Genomic DNA, 13,872 nt, shown 5'->3' on the forward strand with positions numbered 1-13,872 from the left:
GGTAGAGGGAACTGGGGAAAATATCTGAGCTTTTTTGTAGTGTTAACCTATTATAAATACAGATATAGGCACTCAGGGACTTTCTGATGTTTCCAAGTGTTTGAGAAAAAAAATTAACTGCTTTTTTCACAGAACAGAGTTCCACTTTGAAAGCTTGTTCTTCCATAGCTCCATGATAAAGCTAAGTATCTAATACTAAAAAGTTATTGTGGCAGTATTTTTTACGTCTTGGTTTGCAAAGAGAAGTGAGTCTTTGAACAGTTACTTTTGTTGATGCTCTTCTTGTCTATAGTTTTCCTCTTGCTCAAGTCTTACAAAAGCACTTGTTTTACTCGGTAGTGCTGGTAGTTGAGATGAAACAATGATCGGTGGATACAACCCTCAACGTCAGGTTACTTGGTAGTGCTACTAGGTGCTAGTGTTAGGATTCAGATCCAGATTTCTGATGTGCCTGCCTGGAAGGAGGGGCATTAAAGCAGCCCATTAGTAGGATTCCTGAGTCAGATAATATTGTCTGTATTTTTTTCCTGTCTAAATGAATCCTACCAACCTGTCTTTGGTGGTCATATCCAAATGTCATTCTTTGGTGATCTGTTAGAGCAAAGGAGAAGTTTTGATAGTGCATGATGCTGCAGACTGGGTGCAGTTGGTGTTGCAACAAGACTTTGTCTTGAAGAATTGGTTGAAATCATGCCACTGGTGATAAAGTCATAGTGTATGCTTCTTCTCAGGGGACAGTCACATCTAGTCAGGTGCCTGGTGTTCTCTCTCTGAGGCAGGTTGACAGTGGGTGCAGAATCCCCCAGCTGTTTGTCTGCCACCTTCTGATACACAGCAGGAAATGCGTGGGTGATAAAGTGGTGGTAAGGACTCTTAAAAATAATTTATTTTAAATGTAATTGAAGGGAAAGTAATTGGATTATTCTCAGCCGATGAGCCAGAACCCTTCTTTATGACAAATAATTTTCTGTGTTCAACAATGAAGCAAATAACAGAGCTAAATAAAAATGATGAACATCCCCTTTCTTTTTTCAACTGCAGTTCTAGCTCGTTCATTAGCACTGCTGCATGGATGGACCAGGGGGACACAGAAAGTAAAGGTGATTAATTAAAAGAAGAAGAAGAAATAGAGGGTCAGGGGAGGCATACTGATGTGAAGGTCAAGATAATTTGCCCCCTCTATCATGCGTAATTGTAGTAGGTGTAACAGTTAAATTTTTTTGTCTGAAAATATGTGTCATGATTGTTTACCAGACCACACAGCTAACTAGGCCCTGAGTTGAATTTCAGCTGTAGCTGCTAGCTGGTCATGTAGGAAAACTTCTGCTGGCAAGAGAAGAGGTTTGGGCTCCTGTTGCTTTGCCTGTGCAGGGTCAGAGCCCAGGCCTGAGTTTAACTTAAGGTGAAGCTTTTAGTATTTGTAGTAAAATGTCAGAATTTGAGAATGTAAATAGGTAGGATAATAAATAGTAAAGGAAAGGCTTTGTCAGTGGAGACCTGCTTCCGACTGCCCCTTTCTTCAGCAAGTAGCATCTACCAAATATTTTGGCAGGTGTTAGGTTTTAGCCTAAGCCATTTACCCATTGAAAATCTACTTTGCAATGAAGGTAGGATGTCAGTGGGTGTAGATAATCAATGACTTCTCATAACCTCACTGAAGGATTGATATGGTACTTGCATTTGACTGTGCCCTCTTTCCCTTCTTGCCCCCAGACAGGGCTATCCCCAGGCCAGCAGGTAACAGAGCTGGGTGGCTAAAAATGATTTCCTCCATAATGTTCTGCCTTGCAGCAAGGCCCTAGGATTTGTGTGCCGTTGCTCTGCTTGTGGAGCTGAAGAGCGTTGATGGCCTGTCTTATCTCCTGCCCCAGTTACCAAGGAGGAAGATGACAGGTCAGGCACTTGGCAGGACTCAAAGCCGAAGCAGGGAGGCCATTATCTGTCCATCCGTCATATTATGTTATGCCCCCCCGCCCCCCCCCCCCAAAAAAGAATAAATAAATGAAATACTTCTCCATTTATGCACTTGATGATCTTGAGGGCATTTTCTGACCTAGGTGGTTCTGTGATTATTCTCGGGGAGGCAAGAGGGGCTGTGCACCATCGTGGCGTTGCTCATCACGTGGTGGGTTAGGAGTCGTGCTGAGACTGACCTTGATCCTTTAGCTTCTTGTCATGTCACACTGGTGTTAGCCGCTGAGTAGACAGATCTGGGGACTGATGGCCAATCTCTGTGTGCAGGTTGTAGTGAAGCTGGTCTCAGAGGAATTGGTGGCAAATCTTTTCAGGTGAAGGATAAAGGCTTACATTCAGGTTTTCTAAATACTGAGCAACCCCCACTTCTGCAAGTTTCAGAGACCCAACAGCCATACACTTGGATGCTTCCCGTTTGTATGAGAGTCAGTCTAATTTTAACTTTCTTGCCCAGAAAATGTGTTATTGTTTCCCTTGGGAAATTTTGAATAAATTTATATACTTTTACATCCATTTCTGTAGATAGTTCTTCATTGAAGAGGAAAGTGACTTTCAAATGTCATTTAAAAAATAATCAGAAAATTTATCTGGATGATTGATCCTGGCTGCATTTTTCCTAGCTGAAGTGAAATGGCCACGTTTTTTGAGCAGATCTTTGTGGGATCTGTGAGTAGGGAAGATACGCTTGAGCTCCAGTTTACCAAGTTAGAGCATAGCAGGTAAATCTTTGGTTCACATCACTCTCTCTCTCTCTCTTTTTTTTTTTTTTTTGGTTAGGAAACCTAATCAAGGTAATTGGTGTTTAACAATCAGTTTTTAGGATCTTGACAGTTCTGCAATGTGGCTTCTGTCACTGCTCTGGGAAAGCAAGACTGAGGAGGAAATGGGAGCTATCATGTCATGTGGATGAGTAACTGGCTCAGACAGAGCTTCCTTTGTATCAAGGCTTGAAGCCACACTGCTGTCTTATTACAGCCTGTGGCTATTGCAATAAAAAGCAGGTGCAGAAGAGAAATAGGGGAAATGGGATTTTTTTAAAAAATGGCTGTTTTTTTACATGTTAACACTGAGTTTTTAATAGCTAGCAATAGCCCTTTGAATATATTTGAATTATTCAAATCTTAGTAACAAATCTGACAGAATAGATTTTCTTTGCAGCATAATTTTTTCTATCAGCAATCTCAGCATGAAGTAGGGTTTTAGCAGTCACTGTTGGGCCCGTGTATCACTATTAATCACACACAGGTAAACATTTAGCTCTTAGGAAAATGACTCACCTGTCTTAAGTGTTTGTGGCTATATGTGTTTTTTCAACAACAACAACAAAAAATTATATATATAATAGCTATTTTAAACACTTGGCATGTTTTAAAACAATTTGTTTTTGTAGAGTAGTACAAAAACTAAGTACAGAGTTCAACAAATAAGTATATCTGCCAGTGTATCTGTATCTATATGTAATGTCTGATTACCAGCAGACAGTGTGGACCAGAGAGAGGATTAAACTGTTTTCGTATACAAGATCTTCAGTGATGCTGATTTTGGAAGCCTGACTCAGATTATGTGGGTTATTCTTCAAAGGCATTATAGCAAGATGTGTAGACGCTTACTGAAAAGGTATCAGTGAGTTACCTCAAGCTGGGCAGGAACATGAGTGCATGTTTTTGGCAAAACAGACATTTTATTTCCATGTCTGTTTCCATCTGTAAAACGGGTAAACAATGCCATTGCTGAAGTGGTGGTACTGTGCTTTGGAAACACTTAGCAGGTGTAATAGCAGTTCTTCCTCTTCTGAATGCCAAGATGTCAGGCCTCAGTACCATTTGGCAACAGATCTGGGCAAAGAAACTAATAATTTTCTTAGCATTTATTTATTTATTTATTTATTTATTTATTTATTTTGCTTTTCTCTGATTATATATAAAAAAGCCTAAAATTAGTTAAACAATTCAGAAAAATTCAGAATTGTCTGTGACCATAAGCTGTCTCACCTAAGGTCATGTAAAAATGGATGTCTCTGATTCAAACATAGTAAACTTAAAAATCATGAACCCACTTGTCTACCCCATGGAGTATTTAAAAATGTGTCATGCTGGGGTATTTGGATAAGAAAGGCAGACAGCAGCGTGTTTGAAATGACTGTACTTGCTGCAACTCTGATATCTTTCCTATGCTTTCTAGAAACTATAAAATAAAAACCTGGTCCCTATTTATAAAATATTTTTCTGTTATGGCAACTCTGGGAAATGAGTTGAACTGCAGAAAATTTGTTACAGAAAGACTTGTCATCTTCCTTGTCTCTGACACTGTTTTGAAAAGTAGTAATAACAGAAGTTTATTGATTAACCTGTTAGTACTATGTAGTTTGTTGTTAATCTACATGGAAATACTTCCTAGGTTGTCCTTCCCTGATATACAACCCCTTTAGGTACCACATGTAAGATTTGTTTCTCCACTGCATCAATACCATCTCATTCACATGCCATGCATTCTTGAAATCATAGAGAGATCCCAGTCAAGGGAAAAAAAAAACACCACACACACAAAAACTAAAAGCAAGTGACATTTACCTAGCTTTCTACATATCTTACAATCTTGAAAGTTATTTCTGTCTCTTGGTAGGTGTGAAAATTAGAGGTAAGTTGCCAATAGGTTAAATCATAGTATGGGGAGAAGATCACTGATTTTAATGCTAAAGTATTCCCCAATTCTGCTTGGGAATAGCTGCTGTATATCAATTACACACTGAGTAGGAAGTTTTAAGACAACTGGTACTGCTAGAAATTCTGCCTGTCAAATTTGTCATAGTTTATTTAATTACAAGTATGAAGAAGAAACAACCTAGTAGCTTTTCACAGTCTCTCCCCCCTAGGGCAGATGGGTATTAAAGCCAATTCAGTCTGTTTCCTGATTGCTTCAGGCTACAGAAAATTGTTCCCCAGGGAAGAGAAGTAAATCAGTTATGATCTTTAGTCTCTCAGAGGGAGATTAGAGCCACCACACTGGTGTAACAGCAGTAGGCTTCCTCTGTGTAACTGATTTCACCTTTAATCCTACCATTGATTGAATATTGCTAAGAACGCTGCCATGCATTTTAAGGTCAAACCGATGATGAACACCCCAGGCAAAGGAAGTTATTTACACAAAAAGGTAAAGACGAGCCTTTAGCTTTGATATTTCAAAATAGCAGTAAAACATCTACTTTGGAGGAAAAAAAAATAAAAAAAAATCCAATTTCAGTCATCAACCTTTCCCAAGTTTTTGTAAGGCTGCTTGTCACAGTGGTATCTAAACATCTTCCAGGTAATATGGAATAGTGAAGTCTTTTGTGGGCTTCATTGAATCTTTCACTTTGCTCCATTTTCCAAGGTAAAAGTTCTCCTTGATGTGAGACTTGTATTCTTTATCTGCTGGTGTTAAGTTCCGTTTTAGTATTAAGTAGAGCTATGGCAAAATGTAGCACCAAAGTTACAAGAGTCATTTTATGGCAACAGGTGTTTTTGTAGTAGAGGAGAAAAAGGGGTTCTCAAAAAAATAAAAAAAATAAAAAGTTATGCCAGGTACTACTGATTTTCCCCTCTCTTAAGTCTATCATTTTGCTTTTCGTAACACAGGGTGTTTGTTTTTTTTTCATTACAATCTTTCAATATTTTTTTTTTAAATCAGTAAAAGAGACTTCTGTCTCTACTGGATTGGAAAGCCCCAAATTTGCCTGACAAGACACGTTCGTACAGTTGTAGGCAAAATCTGTATGTATCAAAGCTGCTGATAGTACTGCAACAGGCCATGAAAAAGAGAATTGATATAGCTGCAGGTGAGGTCTGGCACCAAAATGTTTTTTGTTTACCTTGTATTGCTGCTCCTAAAGCCTGCTGGTTGTTGAGGTTCTCACTTGTCTTTTAATATGGAGTGCACCAACCCCTGGATGGACAGTCAAGGTACATTCTTCTGCCCTCCATTTATAGAAGGCATATAGAGATGTTCACTTGACATCCTTCCTGCATGACACTTGATCAGGTCTGTCGAGAATCTGTAAGTCTAGCTGGCAAATATAAATTTATTTTTTTTTTTACTCTTTTGGGATTCAAATATCCAGATTTCACATGATTTATTTCCATTCCTTCATGCGTGAAATGAACTTCCCTGATTTTGCATCATGGAGGTTTTCCTCTAGAACAAGGACTTCTATCTGGGTCCCATGTTTACATGTGCCTGTCTCTGAAGCTCAGATCTGACCTGTTGGGTGATCTTGGGCAAACCACAGTACTTTTGTTTCTCTTCCCAAATACAAATATGCTGCTTAATTATACCAAAAACTGTTGAGAACAGAAACTTGGAGCCAGGTCTTGAAAGGAGTGGGGAGTATGCTAATGAAATATTAAAGATAATACAGAACAAAGGGGGACCTAGAGAGACGTGAAGGGTAACTAGCTGGGTTGGTTAGGAAGAAGTGACCAGACCCAACCAAAGTACAGAAAACACTGTAAATGAGAGGCAGTCTTGATTTAAACCAGGTTTGTTATTGCTTACTGGTTGGGACACCATCAGAGCTTGCTTCTTGTGGCCGCAGCATTTCATGGGAGACCCTCAGTTGGCTTAGTTGTCCCATCTGTCCGTAATTTAGCATGCTCTCCTGGTTTGTTGCTCTTTACCTAGGACATATCTCAGGTAATATTGCTTGATGCCAAATACCCTTTATCTTTACCCATCATCTGTGTCCTTTTCTGTCCCTTAATCCCACCATTGTTCCTCATCGCATTGTGGGAATCCTGTCAGCTACTTCTGGGGGGGGGGAGAAATTATTGCACAAATACTAAGAGAGCCAGTGTTGGCATACACTCAGCTTTGGTCATGCTTTCCTGATGCTTGTCCTGAACGGGGCTTGTGCCTGAACTAGTCAGCAAGGACCCAGTGACTTTTCATTGTTGGTCACTCCGTCCTGAGTCCTGGCTGGCTCAGCACCCACAGCACAGGTCCTGCAGTGCCTCCTAAAAGGGCTGCAGAAAGGGCTGCTTTGGAGGTCAGTGCAGATTAGAAAGAGATTGCTGGGTTTGGAGCTGATTCTCTCTTCTGCAGAGTTGAAAGGCACCCAACAAAACTGGCTTTAACACTCGTAGGAGCTCTGGATAGCAGGGAAAGCCTGGGTCCTTCCTTCCTCCCCCTCGCACGTTGGATTAGATGGATTTGCCAGTTCACTTAGTCAAGTGAAAGCCTCAGGCCCCTTCCCCCTTTTCCTGCCTCCTGCTGGGATGAGGTTTAAGGCAAAATCCCCTGCCTGCACTGCAGGTCTCTGCGCCCACTGCCCCAGCACGCTGCAGGGACTGGGGAGGATGGGGGGGGCAGCAGGCAGACAGGCAGGGTTCGTGCAGTGCCTTGCCAAGGAGGTATTTGCAAACTTCACAGCGTTGCACCGCATTTTTTTCATCAGTCGCTACGGGAAGGGATATGATCCCCAGTCTGTTTTATTTTCTTGATATTTTCCTGGCTTCCTCATTCTCGTTCACACTCCCAAGCATTTCTCTGGTTTAGCCACAAGGTGCCATCAGTAGACACTTATACACCAGTTTTATGTCTGCTAGAAACAGAGAAAGGCAGGCAAAAAGTCCCTAATGGTATACAGAGCGAGAGGCTAATTAATGAAAACTGTAAGCAGAAGGAGATCAAAATATAAGGCAAAACACACAGAGGAAAGGCAGCTTGAACTGTGTACACTTTGTAGGTTTTATGTGGTTGCACTGACGACCTAATCAGCTCTTTTTTTTTCTTCTTTTTTAAATGATTTCAATACTTAGTGTCCCTAATGACAATGGCATCAAGCAGTGTCCATGATGTCTTGTGTCCTATTATGTCTGCTGCTGTGAGAGGACAAATCAGAAGGCGTGGTCCCTGCCTCTGAGCCTTTCCAGTCAGATACGAGGGAGAAAGTACATGAAGGGGAAATAATTGGGAAAAGGAGAGTGAGAATAAAAGTTATAGGAAGAGTAGATTGTCCTGGAGCATCTTTGTGATTCTGAAAGAGTATTTCCTGCTGACCTTTTGTCCACGCACTATCAGATGGCTGTTTCACATAGGCAGATTTGAAGGAGAGATCTGACAAAGAAGGTAACAGTGAATTTACAGAACAATCCTGGAAGGAGTCATGCTTGAAGAATAGCAAACAGGAAAGGAGGCCCAGGACAAACTTGTAAGACCAGCAGCAGATCTGCTAGCAGAGACAGGTGTTGTTTACAGAGGAGTACAAGACCAAAGTATTTTCAAGTATGTGATGCATCTGCAGAATGAGCAGGTATTTTTTTACAAGCTAAACCTAGCAAGTCAGGATGTAGGTCCTGGAATAGTAGTTTATACTCACTGGGAAGAGCAAGAGACACTGCATAATTTTCCCAGCAAGCATCATTATATTTTTTGCTGTGTGGCAACATGGGTGGTAGGGGCGGCTTCCCATTAGCCTGGAAAGGAACAGTCAGGATACAAGCAGGTAGCCGTGCATGTGGAAGAAGACAGGAGGATAACCATGACTTTGGAGAAGCTGCAGTGCGCAAAAGCAGAACACCAGTGCTAGAGCAATGAGGTGAACGGGGAGCTTGGGACGGATGTGGGGCTCTGACTGGGAGTGAGGCATCTCCTGCCTTCTTGGATGTGAGGATCTTCCTAATTGCATTTCTGACTGCCTCTGATGCAGAATAGTTTGTTTGCTGACTTTCCTTTTTGGTTCCTTACAAATTGACCCATTTGCTTTACTTTGTGTGTTTTTAATTTTCCTTTGCGAAATATATGCACTTTGGGCTCATTTGGTAAATTAATATTAGTGTTTCAATAAGGCTGCTATCAGTCCTTATTTTACACTAAATCTTTCCTACAGGTTTTTCTTTTTCCCTCCTCCTCTCTATGACTAATAGATATCATTTCAACAGTTTGACTAACTGCCGTGTTATAGAAAAGGCAGTAATTTATACTGATGTAATGGCTGTGATAAAAATCATTTGTGTGCTGATTTTATAAATTAGGTAGGAAATGTGAGTGCCTCTGAAAAATGAAGTGCTACCACATGAATTCCAGTGTTGTTAATGCTTCATACCTTTCTGCTTCATTAAACCAATTTCACGGGGAGATGAGTTAGAGGAGGAAGCTGTGCTGCTTAAGAGATGCAACAATGGTTTATTGAAAGAAATGGGGATAAGATTAAATTAAGTGCTACTTGAGAAATATGGAAATACAAAAATATTCAAGCTTATAGATGGTGAATTCAAAAATATGATAAGTTAGCTCTTTCATACCCAAAGAACTGTCTCATCATAATTGCATAGGCTGAATTCACAGGCTACTAATTAATATTGAAGAGTTTCTTGAACCACTCTTATAAATGAGTCAGAGTGCCCTAGAACTAATTTATAACTATTTCCTTTTGGAAACCAAGACAACTTAAAATGCTGCTTTCAGTACATTCCTGTCTTGGCCGCTAAATCCTTTGAAATGATTTCTGCCATATATTTTTAATTTATTTATTATTTCACATATTTCATTTACCGGCTGAATTTAAAGGGAGGAAAAAAAAATTAGTAAGATTAAGAAACCGTCAGGTCTGGTAAGATACTTCTAATTTGGGATAATGATAAAGAGTAGCCAAAAATAACTTTTCTGACCACTTTTGATCTGAATTTAGCTGCATCAAAACCAATATGTTTCAGTTACATTTACATCAGGACTTTTTTTCTGTGGAATAAATCAGAAATGTAACTTAGGAAAGAGCACATTTTTGTCAATGTAGTGCCTTGAAAACCAGGTAAGATCTAAAACTAAGAGGCTGATTGATTTTTTTTTTACCACTTCCATAAAGTAGCTGCGAGTATTTTTTCTCTTTCCCTTCTCTCCCTTGAGGACTAGAAGTTTTCATTCTCAAACGACTAAACCCTATTTGTTCTGTGGATGGTGGAACATGTAAATACAAAGGGAGTCATTCATTAAATAAGAGGCTTATGCATACACAAGTTTTAAAAAATGCATAGTTTCAAAGCACAACTGAGAGGCTGCCATTTTACCCCTGATTCACAATGAGAACTCTGTGTACAAGTGACCCAAGTACTGGGATTTGGTCCAGCTCTCAGATTAGCACAGAAAACACGTAGAGACATGGACGTCCCCCATCCCCCTCCCCCTGATGATAATAGGAGCTCATAAATGTGCTCATCGGGAATGTGTGTGGGATCTTATTGACAGAAGCATATGCATCGCTACCTTCTGCTTGGAGAGACCACGCTTCTTCTCGTGTATGATGGGTGCATCACCTAACATTAGCACTATTGCACCATTGACACTTGCTATCCATATGCTTTCACTTAAAATAAATCACTCTATGAAATAGGATAATGTGCCAGACAGCTTTAAGGCTGGATCTTGCCAAGTGCTCTCAATTCCCAATGAGAGGTAATCAGAGCTGAGGACACTTAGCCCTTCTCTGGATCAGTTCTAGCAGCAAGCATGTAATATTACAATGCAGCTCATTTCAGCACTGGCAAGGATCTTCTTAACAAAGTGCTGGGCACCGTCCAGCCCCAGCGCTGCCGGGTGACTTTCGCAGGATTTGGCACCTTATGGAATTGGTCTGTGAGATGTAATTAGCGATTCAACTCATCTGCAAGTGCAGTTCATACGATTTCTTACTTCCTTGTTTTTAAAAAAAGTCTGTTTGTTAAGAAAGGAAGGAAGAAACAGAATAGGAATAAAACTAGATCTTCTACCAGTGGAAGAATTCTGCAAATCCAAATCTTCAAAGCCTTTGTTACCATGTAGGACAAAAAGTCAAAATCTTGGAATTTGGAATCTAGGGACATCTTATAAAAAATATGGTTTTGCTTTCAGTTTATAGAAATAACCTGTTTCAATAATTTTCCAGAAAAACAAACAAACAAACAAAAACACACACACACACACATAAGGAATTTGTACATTCCCAGTAAGGTTTTGATATAGATATACCAATTTCCAAGGAAAAATTGTGCTTTGAACTAGCCCTAGTTACACAAGACCCATATGGATTATTCTTCAAATTGCCTATTCTGCGATGTTCTCCCTTCTAACTGTACCAGCATGTTTTTCATTATACTGCAGAGTTACATGGCCATTTTTCGTGCAATTTGGTGAATTTTCAGAAAGTTTGAGAATCATATTTCTTTCTCTGTGTAAGTTTGTGCATGTCCACCTGGCAGACAGTTGTTCCTTTCTTACTCCCCGCTCCTATGTTCAGATGGAGCTGAGGCTCGCCCTGGGCTTGGCGTGAATTACTGCCCTTGGGTGCTGTTCGGGCTGGTGTTTGCTGTCATCCAGGTTGGCAGTGCTCAGACCTGCCTTTTACTACCACCGGGCTCCTCGTAGTAGCGGTGGGGAGCTTGCCATGTTCCTGGGCGAACTCAGTGATTTACATGTCTGAGCTTATGTTTAAGATTTCGCTTTCTTTCTCTCTTTAACCATCCATTCCGTTATCTGCTTCTTTCTCTTTTGAATTGTTTTTGGATTTTTTTTGGCCTCTTATCCTTTTCTTAGTCTTTCACTTCCTGTTTACTTTCTCATCTCTTCTACTCTGTCTTTTATCCTGCACTGTCTCAAGTGAATGTAGCTTGCTTTGAGTTCAGGAATATAAATGCTCGCCCCTTTCCTTTTGCTCTGCTCCAGGCATGTGTAAAGCAGCAGATAAATGTTGACAGCATTTTGTCTTTGTACATGTTGGCTTACTGCAAGCATTGAGTGCAAATTGCAGAGTAAATTCACGTGCTGAATGCTAGAGAAGAATTACATCAAAGATCTAATAATGAGTAATGGAAGCTGCCCACAGTTACTAAAGCATTTAGTTTAGTGAGACACTTAAAAAAAGGTAAAAATATCTGTGAAAAAATAACTGTATAGAATGCCTGTACGGAGTCTTGAACTATATTCTTCTTTCTTTCTTTCTTTCTTTCTTTTTTTTTTTTAAATATATATATCAATAAGGGTTTTAATCATTCCATTAAGCGAAAATTAAAGCTTAGAGTTTGTTTTACAGTGGCTACAAGATCTTGGCACAAGTTACAATATACCTCACCCTTTTAAAACCTAAGTCATTTGAGAAAGCAAGACAGTCTAATATCTTACAAATTTTCCTACCCCCAGTTATATTATTAGCCTGGTTGGTTTGAGTTGGAGGCTTTGCAGAGAGCAAATTCTTTATGGAAGAATTGTGAAGCAGCTGTTGGTAGAAACTACTTACAGGTTTGTAGACAAACTTTGATGTGGAAATGTAATTAGTTTAGGTTAGAAACATCCTGGGTTTGCTTCTATATTTTAGATAAGCTGTATTAATTTCAGAGATTTAATGCTGTTGGGTAACTATGTTCAGAAATACATCTTTGTAAAGTATGACATTTCCAGGATTTGATGCACTTGTAGAGTAAAAATGAGATATGTGTAAATCTTAAAAGTGTACTGACAGAAAATCCATGCTAAAATTGAATATTAGCCATATTTTAAAGGCAGACTTTGAGAAACTGAGCATGTTCTGGGTGATACAGGTGAATTCATACTGTAAAAGTGTTCTAGACTACGCCTGTGTTACTAGACCTGGCAGTGCGTTGGTGTCGCTGGCACAGGTGCAGACCCCACTTTCTCTTTTCCCACCAGATAAAGGTAGTTGCACACCAGCATCACAAAAAAGAGAGAAGCCAGAATTTAGGAATCAGAGTGGGCAAAGGATCCTGACCCCTTGATCATCCAGACTTGCTCAGTCTCCCCCAGGTCTTCTGCTCACGCTCCCAAATTTCCCTCCTGTTGAAGCCATGGCTTGGCAGGGGAAGGGACCGAGGTGTCTGTTTTGCTCTGACTTGGCTCAGAGTGAGCAGATAGCAGCAGACCTCTGTCACAGGAATGATTTCTAGTCCCCAAAACTATGAATGCTAAGCAGGAGGGATTGGTTTGTTTTGCACAGTGGAAATGTGAGGTTTTGATATATTCAGACCATGGGAAACGTGGACACAAAGATATGCTCTACCGCCTCGTCTGGAGGTGAGTCTCGCTCCCATCCCTTGCAGAGTTCTGAAATTAAACTCTCTGGAGTGCAAAACAAAAGTTTGAATAGTTACGTGGCACTGGTCATCCGCTGGCAAAAATTATCTGCTTATTGAAGCTGGATGCCTCATGCTGTACACGGCACTTTCTGGAATGTTTTATTCACTTACTGAGTGAGCATTTTGAGCTGTGGAAGTGACTCATGAGCACAAATCCCAGTACATTTAACCTTTTTGACTTTAGATTGTGTGTTTCTGCCATCAAATGTTTCTTGGATTTTCCTGTCAGAATCTCCAAATGTGTAGGTTTGGTGCCAGTGTCAGAACTAACAAAAATTCCTCTGACTGCTATCGGAACGGGGTAAATTCCTTTATTTTGCTATGACCCCACTGAGATGCAAGTTCAAACTTTTGACAGCAGCATCTAACCTTTTGCATGTACTTATACTTTGTTTGACTTCACAGCCAAGATATTGGGCTGAAACTATCCGGTTGTTCCCCTTAATGAAGCTGAGCAGAGGTTGTCCACAACCAACTTTAGTTAGTCGCTCACACCCTGGTGCTTACAAGGCTGCTGGTGGTTAAGTAGATACAATATTTATCTCACCAGTGTTATCAGGTTAAAATCACTTTTAAACAATACTGACCATTCGTGGTTAGCAGAAAAATCAAACAGTGGATGGAACATTCACAACAAGGCGCTATAATGGTACCTCAAGTAGAAGAGGAGAAAATACGAATACAGAAGTGGGCAATGGTCAACATTATTTGAAAGCCGTAAGATTAACTGCTGTTAGCTCCCACTGACACTGGGCTGGGTTTCTGCATGCTTTCTTGCTGATGGTATGTGTGTTTTTTTAAATTA

The 13,872-nt window shown here is 40.2% G+C and overlaps 1 long non-coding RNA gene across 4 annotated transcripts in view; it reads left to right on the forward strand.

Annotated features, from left to right (window-relative positions):
* Positions 1-13,872, forward strand: part of LOC310880753 — a 140,884-nt gene that overhangs the window by 67,260 nt on the left and 59,752 nt on the right. The window lies entirely within an intron of this gene.

This window comes from Anser anser (assembly GCF_964211835.1).
Source record: "Anser anser genome assembly, chromosome: 13".
Classification (NCBI taxonomy): domain Eukaryota; kingdom Metazoa; phylum Chordata; class Aves; order Anseriformes; family Anatidae; genus Anser; species Anser anser.